Here is an 11343-nt window from a genome sequence, read left to right on the forward strand (position 1 = left end):
GATGTAATAGTGATCTGTAGATAGGCAGGAGTTCTGAAACCACCACTGGCAACTGTGTGCATGTGTTTGTGTGTTTGACAGCAAATGCCTGACTGTGTGTGTCAGCAAATGGCTGTGTGTGTGTGTGTGTGTGTGTGTGTGTGTGTGTGTGTGTGTGTGTGTGTGTGTGTGTGTGTGTGTGTGTGTGTGTGTGTGTGTGTGTGTGTGTGTGTGTGTCTTAGCAAATGCCTGAGTGTGTGTGTCAGCAAATGCCTGAGTGTGTGTGTCAGCAAATGGCTGAGTGTGGTTGTGTGTGTATTTGTGTCTGCATCCTGTCATGAGAGAGGGTTTTGCTACATTCCAAAGAGATACCTCATTTTGCACTGGCCTTTATCCTTGTCAACTGCTAAACTTCTCTCTTACCCCCTCCCCACTGCAAGTAATCGGTTCTGTGATGTCACCCAGCTCAGAAGTGGAATCAGAGTAAGTGTAATTGTATGTGTTCTGTGGCACATACCCCAACTGCATACCACTGAACTAGTTACCTTTACATAGGCAAGGCATGTATGCACAATACTGGCAAGTGTGTGCGTGTTTGTGTGTGTGACTACCCTGTAGCCAGGCATACACATGTGTAATGTCTTTTTGCACATCATGGTAGCCATCTGTGGTGTCTACAAAGTATTTCATAGTTAGGAATGGTAAAGAATACAGTCAAGCACGACTACAGTTGGGTATGTTATTTTCCTGTGCCACTGTCGAGCAGTGACACAGAAGTGGTTGCTGGGGTGTAGGTCCATACCCATCATTCCCCCACCCTAACTCCACAATCCCCGGGGTAGATTACATTAGCCATTATTCCCCACCCCAAACTCCACATACACAACAACCATCCCTTCTCTGGTAAACTGCTTATGATTTAAATGTTGTAACACAAGAGATGCCTCTGTTTTGTGTACACGTCAGTTCTTTTGGAACCCTTCTGTGTCATGAAGGGTGTTCAGAAGTGTATGTGTATATATATATATATATATATATATATATATATATATATATATATATATATATATGGCTATGGCTGTGTCTGTGTGTATATATATATATATATATATATATATATATATATATATATATATATATATGTGTGTGTGTGTGTGTGTGTGTGTGTGTGTGTGTGTGTGTGTGTGTACACATCCGTAGATGTGTGTGTGTGTATATATATATATATATATATATATATATATATATATATATATATATGTATATATATATATATATATATATATATATATACACACACACACATATATATATATATATATATATATATATATATAGATATGTAGTTATGACAGTTGTACATACGTAGACTTGTCTTTGTTGTTTCACAGAGTACAGTACATTCAAGGGTACTGTACATATGTACACAAAGTGACTGTCCATTTGTTTTCAGTACTGTGGAATACCTGTAGTAGGATGTGCATTATAGACTCCATGCAACATGTATACAACCCAGATGGCTTAGTGGTATGTTCAATGACCTCAGTGTGCATGGTCCAGGGTTCAAGACCTGCAAGTCTTGTTGATACTGTCAATTAGGACTGCATAAGACACTTTTAAGCAGTTGTAAATGTGTTTTTGTGACAGTAAGCAGTGGGTACACACAGGTAACAGACATGTACAACTCGCAGTACACTTGGAATGCCCTTCTTTGGCAATCCTGCTGATGTCACCCACCTACGAATACACCTCTGGGACTGCTGTAACCCAGTAATCTCCATGGCATGTGCTGTAACTGCGTAATGCTGTAGTGTGTTAAACTAGTTTGGTAGGTGTTCTAATCCCAGACAGGTCAAGTGTGTGTGTTTGTGTGTGTGTCTGCCTGAGAAAGTAACAATGCCTTTTAGAGTATGCACACTCTTTACAATTCACATGACCACCTTTGGCAATCCTGCTGATGTCACCCACCTAGACATACACCTCCGGGACTGCTGTAACCCAGTAATCTCCGTAGCGTGTGCTGTAACTGTGTAATGCTGTAGTGTGATACACTAGTTAGGTAGGGGTTCTATTCCAAGACATGGCAAGTGTGTGTGTTTGACTGTCAGAGCCTGTGTGGAGGTGGCTGTGAGTGTCTAACCACTGGACATGTTGGAGAGCAGATTTTGTAGTTTTCCTATATGGTATCCGTCTTATATGTCACAATGTCCACCTCATGAGGAGTACAGATGTCAGTCAGCCAAGGGACTGTGTTGGCAATCCATACCCTACATCTGGCAAAAGGCCTGCTGAACAAAGTATACGACCCTATTTTTACCCGGAATTCTTCCTGAACCCATGTGTCATACACAAACACACTTGCCTAAAATATCCCGCTATGTTGCTAGTACCCTGCACATTGATGACAGATAGTAGGCATGGTGTGATTGCAGTGGGCTGCAGAGGGCATGGCACCCTGTACAGCAGTACAATAGGCACATAATTGCAGACAATGTGCCTTCACTATGTTCCCCAATGGATGCCTGCAACATATGTGGTGCCATCAAATGTGATTCACAGAGGTCATACAATGCCTTACACATGTGCCCTGTATGGACAGATGCCACTGACACCAGGTAATACCTGTATCATGCTATCAGTGCAGGTGCAGAGTCAACCTGCTGTCTATAAGCAGGTCCTGCCACACCAGGCCAGTATTGGCATATCAGAGGATAACAGTCTGTGTACACAACATGTGCCAGCCAAACCAGGTACACTTGTACATGTCACTGTACATTATTGTGGGATGTGCACATCCCAGGCAATGTCCATGTCAAGGACTATCAAACACAGACATGGCATGCATTGCAAAGCTATGGCCATACACAATGGTAACCAGGATGTCAGGACAGATCATACAATACCTATCTGTGTGGGACATTGCAGACACTACAACCCCTGTACCACAGTGCACACCATTGTTGGGTGACATGATGCCAAGGATTACCCCTCACCCAGCCATGTACAGCCATCTTGCACAGCCAACCACTACACACCCATGAAGCAATGCACACATGCATGTCAGTACTGGCACCTTGTGTCTGCATGTGGAATATGATGCTCCCAACCACAGTAACTCCCAGTATAACTCCCATTGGCATACCGACAGATGTCAAACACGTTCACATGGCCTAGCCCATAGAACCTCCAGATATCCCTTGTGGTGCATGTAGTACCTGTGCATTACTGCAGTGTGGTAAACTAAGTAGTTTGGAAGTGTATTTGTGGGCCTGGCAAAGAGTGTCAATGTGTGTCCATTAGAGAGTGTGGTTGTTTTGACAATGACATCCGTTCATGTGGACAGCCATGTGTGCTACACCTAATGTATGTCTACTATATCTCTGTTGCAGATGTCGCTCACCAGCACACATATATGTTCTTATAGCACACCAACATGTCAGCTTTGTGGCACATGGAGTAACTGCATGCACTTGTAATAGTAATGACTAGTCTGTCAGGGGTTTGAACCCCTGTACTGGTAGGTGTGTGACAGACGATGCTTAGGTTTTAGTCTCCAAGCCCTTCTCTGATGTACTTTGCCTCTGTCTGTCCCTCCCACACACTCTCTGGTGGATGTGGAGATGTACACCTGCTCAGCAGCAGCTTGTGTTTTGTAAGTGATGGTCATAATCAGGTGATGGCCTCTGCACCTGTTGCAGTCCTCCTCTAGCTGATTGCATGTGGAACAGCTGTGATGATGTTCCCATAGCCAATCGCATGAAAAACACAGTACAATATCTAGGAACATCATGTTGGTGTTTGCCCATGACAGTCGCTGTGAGTGGTACCTGGATCTGGTGTTTGGTAAACGGCATCACAGATGACCTCTGGATGTTCCTCAAACAACATACACAGTGGGAAATAGCCTAAAGACAGGAGGGTGATGTGCCAGACATGACTACAGCATGTAAGTGTAGCTATGCTTCATTGAGACTACTGCCTGTTTAACAAGTTGTGTGTGGTAATGGCTATTCTGCATGTTTTAAAACTGACAAGACAGTGCTCTGTTTGTGAGGGAACCCCATATGTAGGGCCATCTGTGGACTGGTCAGTGTGTGGAGCCATTTATTTCCTGTGCTACTCACTGAACACACATCTGTGAACTGCAGGAGCATAGTGTGAGGACTGCAGTCAGTACATGGTGATAGAGATGGGTTACTGCCATCGCATCCTTGATTGGACATATAACACATGAAACAGTGGTATGACAGACACTGTCTGGGGTTCTCAGTGACACGCCAATAATGGGCCACTGTTTATAGCTGCAGTCACAAGTCTTCTACACTTTGTACAGATGTCATGCAGTATATATGCATGTGTTGTGCTCCCTCTGCAAATGTATACCATCTGCTGTGTTGGGTTGATGGTCATATCTATGCATGCTGTTATAAATAATCCTGAATGCAGTTGACTATTACTAAGCCATATCTGTGTTTAAACTGCAACACCATAGGCTGTATGGGTTTGGAGGTCCCGGCAGAACCTCCTGTCCCACTTCAGCTGGCCATGGCACCGGGCACCAGCACATCTGGGGCCCAGCCTTGGACATCCACCTCTGTTGGCTCTGCATCACCTTCTGGTGGTACCATCACTGAGGATGGGGCTTGTCCCCCCTGGGAGCAGGTCCGGACAGGAACATGTCTGCTGTCGTACAGTCCCGGACGTGGTACGTAGGGGGCTCAATAAGGGGTTTCAAGGCCAGATAAGCCAGCTCAAGGGCAGAGTGTCACATTTACAGGCTGAGGCTGCCCCTCCTAGACAGCCCCCAGCACTGCCACCTTTGCAGCTGTTTTGGTGCAGTGGTGGCTGCCCATGGCTGGGAACCTCTGTCCCACTGTTTCCATCTGGGGGCTCATGGGCTTGTGACTGCCGAACTCCCCTCCCTGTCCAAGGTGTATCCCCCCATGTGTCATATACTGACCCTGTATGCTGTCTTGGCTGTCATCCTACCCTACCTATCCTCCACAAGCATACCTACTCTCCTTCCCCCACATCCCACTCTCACCCTACGGAAACAAAAGGCCAATCGGTTCCTAGAACAACATTTGCCCCATACATAGCTGTCCATTTCACACACGTGTTCACTGGACACATGTAACCCTTTTAACTCATTCCCTCCAGTAGAGGTCTACTGAGTGTGTACGTTTAACTCCCAGTGGGTGTGGTTTCAGCCTTTAAAAAATCAAGTTATCACCTTATAGTTTTAACAAATACTAACTGACAGAGATTCTATAGCAGTACAATTGTGTTTGCCATCATATATGCTTCAAGATAAAATATTCTGATACCTTGTATGTAGCATGGTTTTGGAATTATTAATGCAAATATGAACAGGCAATATTTGACGCCCAGAGGTGCAGTAGGATGTAACTGTAGAAACGCCTGGAAATGTCACTCGGCTGTATGCATCACAACATACTCCAGTTGTCCTCACCCCTGTCTCTCAGGCACACAATCCTAGTATGCACATGACTCCTAAATGTTCCAGGTACACGTGATGCGGACAACCCCCATTGTACACACAACACTACCAGTCCCTCTGTGGTTACCCCACTTACCTTTATCATGATGATGATGTTGCACACAGCACCTTGCAAAAGTACTGTTCTCACATAACATGGACAGGAACTGTTGTGTTAATGTAAATAACATGCACAGAGTGATGTATTTGGCCAATGTACAAATGTTTGCGTGTATGAATGACACATGTCTGTCTGAGGGAGTCTTGATAGTACATAGGACAACACCACTACATAATACAGGCGTTGTTGGTATTTCCCTTTTCATTCCTTTGTAATGCTTTGTTGTCACATGGGATGTCCCTGATATATCTATATATATGTATGTATCTATATCTGGACATAAACACTGACACATACATCTACATGATGGAATAAATTTCCTATACTGTTGAATGACTGCGCTGGATGATATGTTTGTGATAAGGTCCAATGTCTGTATATCTTTCATGGCTTAGTGGTAAATCACAATAGCTGTGTGTGCAGCATCCTGGTTTTGAGCCTTGCAGAGGCTGTTAATTTTGCTGCTGGGCAGAACAAGGCCATTGGATACGGAGTGATTAAGGCACATTAAAGCAGTTGTGAGCGGGTGTGCGTGGGTTTGCACGGAGCTAAGCAATGCTAACCTCCAGTTACAGTTTCTTACACTCAGTTAGCCTCTACATTGCTTTACCAGTGTAATACTCGCATACTGGTGGCCAAACAGGCTTATACCCGCTTGCTCCCACACTTGCAAATGCACTGCATTTGGTGTTTGCATCTGAGACTCACACCCCTGGGTGGGAGTGAGGACTACGATATTACCTTGTGATGCCTATTACATCAGATTACATGCCTACAATATCGGGAATGGCTGCCCATTAGGAGGCAGCATGCCATTCGACTGTACGGAATCCGCAGCCTGTCCAGAGTTTGATTCATATTATTGGTGTGTTCCTCTTACAATCTGCACCTGTGTGGCTAATACATGGGAACTGACAATCTTCAATACAAACAAGTAATTGGGTTTTGGAACCCACATCCTTCAGCCGAATCATGCTACTGTATACCTAATATTCTATCATCTTTCTAAGGTTGTCAGTGGAATATGTGCTTTCTGTCCCTATCAGACCTCTCATACGATTGGGTAAAAATACAAACCGAATCAGGGACACAGCATAACATCAGGGACACATTTAAATTATTGGTGCTATTAACCTGACACATTGACAGACTCAGAGCATATGAATTCATACACATTTTCTGAGGTAAAGGATGTTTATAACTCTTAATTGTTGTCGTTATTCATTACGTGCAATTCACCACCTTTCCTCCAAATGTCACTAGTTTTAGGAGGGATTAAGTGGGACAGCGTTAGAAATTGAGTCAAAATCAGGGACATCCCTGGAAATCGGGGACAGTTCAGAGGTATGGTCCATATTTGTTCCCCCAATGGTTTATGTCTTGTCCAGTGGATTTGCTCTTAGGGGGGTGAGAGGTATGGGCATCAGCTATGCCCATTTTGGAATATTACTTACATCCCCGGGGCAGTCCTAATATGACTGCACCAGCCAACACCTGCACGCCTAGGCCCATAATTGCATACCCATAGTTCCCCCACCTGCCACTCCTCTATAGCACTCATCCTTACTGTGGGTGCAGGTGGGGTATAAACACACCACTACACACTGCCCACTTTCCCCTTGTCAGGACACATGTCGTACGTTATGTCGACCCATGGGTTATCAGGCTTGCACAACCTACTGGTCCATGTACATCTACAGCCTGGTTTGATGAGTCATTACCGGGACTGCCTCCAATGATCATTAATTTTTGGTGTCCCACAAGGGACATCGATGTCTATGTTTCAAGATTAGACCTGGCAGGTCTCTCCCACTGGTAGTATCCTGCTGGTGGTCTGGGAAGCAGTGGTGTGTTTACTTTTATTGTGTGTCTGTATGTCTTACCGTACTAGCTGGGGGGGGGGGTTGATGCTACGTGTTACACGTTTGTTTATTGGACCCCTCACCCCCATATGCATGGCCTGTGAACATATGTAACACGTAACTGCTGTATCATATCCTAGCTATATACATGTGTAGATTTACAGTCACATATATATATATATATATATATATATATATATATATATATATATATATATATACATTACTATATACAGATATATCTGTATATGTATGCATACGTGTATATTTATATTTTGCTGTATATATATATATATATATATATATATATATATATATATATATATATATATATAAAACAACATATGGGTCTATGGGTGTCTGCATATGTATATATTTATATGTGGGTATGTATCTGCATTCTGTCTCTGTATGTATACATTTGTACTACGGAGAGGGAGAGGCTTATCTCTATGTCACTATGGGTAGATATACACACACATACCTCTACATATATATATCTATATCTGGTTATTCCGTTCCTTGCCATATAGATTACACTTTGCTGCAGTGGGACTCGTAGTGGGTGTGGCTGCTCATTGGGCGATGCCTCTGCCCAATGAACACATTCGCTTACATCCCTAGGGCTGTCCATATAGGCCCACATTAGCCAACACCTGCACACCTAGACCCATAAGTAGCTACCCATAGTTCCCCCACCCGCACCTCCTCAACAGCACCCATCCTTACTCTGAGTTCTGGTCTGTTCTGGACACACCACTACACGCTGCCCACTCTCCACTTCATGGGACCCATTTCATACAATTGTCTCGACTCATGGGTTATCAGGCTTTCCCACCCTTATATTCCGAGTATGTATACACCCCAGCCAGAATGTTTGGTCTATCACCTTCTTTTGGTCTTGCCAATTTTGGGGTGTCCTGCAAGGGACGCTCCTGTGTTCCAAGATTAGAATTTACGGGTGCACTGTGTACCCCCCCGGTTGTATTCTGCCTGTGGTCTGGGGAGCAGTGGACTCTTTGCATTGTTTGTGTGTATGTTTCTCATGTCCGGCTGGGGGGGGGGGGTGGAAGGTCATGCTACGTGTTTCATGTTTCTTGCTTGGGCCCCCCACTTCCATTGGCATAGCCCATGAACATATATCATTCTTGTGTGCTGTTTCCTACCATAGCTGTATATCTGTGTATATCTACGCATACACACAAACACACACACACACACATATATATATATATATATATATATATATACATACACGTATATGTATATGTCTGCAACTATATATATATCTATATATATATATATATATATATATATATATATATATATATATATATATATCTATATATATATATATATATATATATATATATATACATATATATATATATATATATATATATATATATATATATATATATATATATATATATATATATATATATATATATATATATATATATATATATATATATATATATATATATATATATATATATATATATATATATATATATATATATATATATATATATATACATATATATACATATATATGTATATATATATATATATATCAATATATATATATGTGTATATATATATATATATATATATACATATATATATATATGTGTGTGTGTGTGTGTGTCTGTAAAGCAATGCATACCCCATGCAAACGCACTTACACATGCTTACTGGTGTTTATATATGCTTGAACCTGCTTACTAGTGCCTTATTCATTATGGCACTGATACGTCTCTCCAGTTAATTTTTAATTGATATTTTGCAGGTTATACAGCGGACAGATGTCACAATATGTTCATGTACAGATTACCGATGATAAATGGTATGTGATGCAATGGGATTTGGTACGATCTCTGCGGATGACATTGTGATCTGTAGTGAGAGTAGGGAACAGGTGGAGGAGACACTGGAGAGGTAGAGATATGCTCTAGACAGAAGAGGAATGAAGGTCAGCAGGACTAAGACAGAATATATGTGTGTGAATGAGAGGGAGGATAGAGGAATGGTGAGGATGCAGGGAGTAGAGGTGGTGAAGGTGGATGAGTTTAAGTACTTGGGATCAACAGTTCAGAGTAATGGTGAGTGTGGAAGAGAGGGGAAGAAGAGAGTACAGGCAGGATGGAGTGGGTGGAGAAGAGTGTCAGGAGTGATTTGTGATAGACGAGTACCAGTAAGAGTGAAAGGGAAGGTCTACAAGAGGGTAGTGAGACCAGCTATGTTATATGGGTTGGAGACAGTGGCACTGACAAAAAGGCAGGAGTCAGCTTGACGTGGCAGAGTTGAAGATGTTAAGATTTGCACTGGGTGTGATGAGGATGGACAGGATTAGGAATAAGTATATTAGAGGGTCAGCCCAGGTTGGAAGGTTTGGAGACAAAACCAGAGAGGCAAGATTATGTTGGTTTGGACATGTGCTGAGGAGGGATGCAGAATATATTGGGAAAAAGATGCTAAGGATGAAGCTGCTAGGTAATAGGAAAAGAAGAGGACCTAAGATAAGGTTTATGGATGTGGTGAGAGAGGACATGCAGGTGGCTGGTGTGACAGAGCAAGATGCAGAGGATAGGAAGAAATGGAAACAGTTGATCTGCTGTGGCGACCCCTAACGGGAGCAGCCGAAAGAAGAAGAAGAATGTCTGTTTGTTAGGTGGTTGCTCTAACCAATACACTATTGCTGTGCTGCTTCATTTGCATATATACCCATATACCCATGGCTCCTGGTTCCCCAAACACACACCCCAACGCCTCCCTAACACTGCAGTCATCCATTCTCCAGTTGGATTTGCGGTGTATCCACACCACTACACATTGGCCACTCCCTACTCCTATAGAACAATCCCATCGGTTGACTCACTCCACATATCCTCAGAACTCCCAAACATTTAGTCCACAAACACTGGTGACATGAGCGACCAAAAGAATACTATTCGCAATTTTTGGGTTGTCCCAAATGGGACACATGTGTTTATGTCAAGATTAGACTCTATACTTCATTACATCCTTACTCCCGTTAACATGACACTACAATAAATGAATAAGTATGACTGTGGTAATGCACATGTTACACATGAGAGCCTAATTATGTACGTGTTCAGCGTATTTCTTTTACAAATAGACCAGTTTAGTCCTCACATTTGATTTTTTTCAGCACAGCACTGACTTCGGACATTGTACACACTTCTGCATTTTAGCAGTTTCATCCCGCCCCTCTTCTGCACAACCTATTATTCTATCTGCTGTCAAGGTTTGTAAAGGCAAATTCATGTTATTTATGTCTGCAAATGGAATGAATGTGTTACAGAGAATGTACTTCTACATATTGATGTCTGCATGTGTGTATGCATATATACTTATAACAAACTCGCTGACCTCCACGGGGTGGTCCAATTAGAACCAGCCCATCCAACCTTGGCATGCCTGGCTCCATAATTTCATACCCATAGTTCCTCCACCCCATCCGTGTTCAACATACATGCATACCATCTATTGTCCATTTGTTATCGCAGCCATGACACACCTCCACACATTGCCCTCTCTCGAGCATTAGGGGCCCTACACGTATGTTGTCCCAACCCATGTATTCTCAGGATCTCCCACCATTTAGTCCTTGAACATACCTGCCCTTGCTTGTGTAATGGTCGGATGGCCAAATGGTCTATCAATTTTTGGGTAGTCCCACCAGGGACTACCCTCTGTGTGTAAAGTAGACTTAGCAGATCGACAATGTTACTCCCACTGGTAATATCCTGCCTGTGGTGTGAGCAGCAGTGCTTTGCACACTCCTGCCCAGCTTGATATGACATACGCTGACAGCGCTATATAATACTGGGGTTGCTGTTGATTCCCTTCTCATT

The sequence above is a fragment of the Protopterus annectens genome, chromosome 1.part1 (assembly GCF_019279795.1).
Source record: "Protopterus annectens isolate FY-2018-M chromosome 1.part1, PAN1.0, whole genome shotgun sequence".
Classification (NCBI taxonomy): Eukaryota; Metazoa; Chordata; order Ceratodontiformes; family Protopteridae; genus Protopterus; species Protopterus annectens.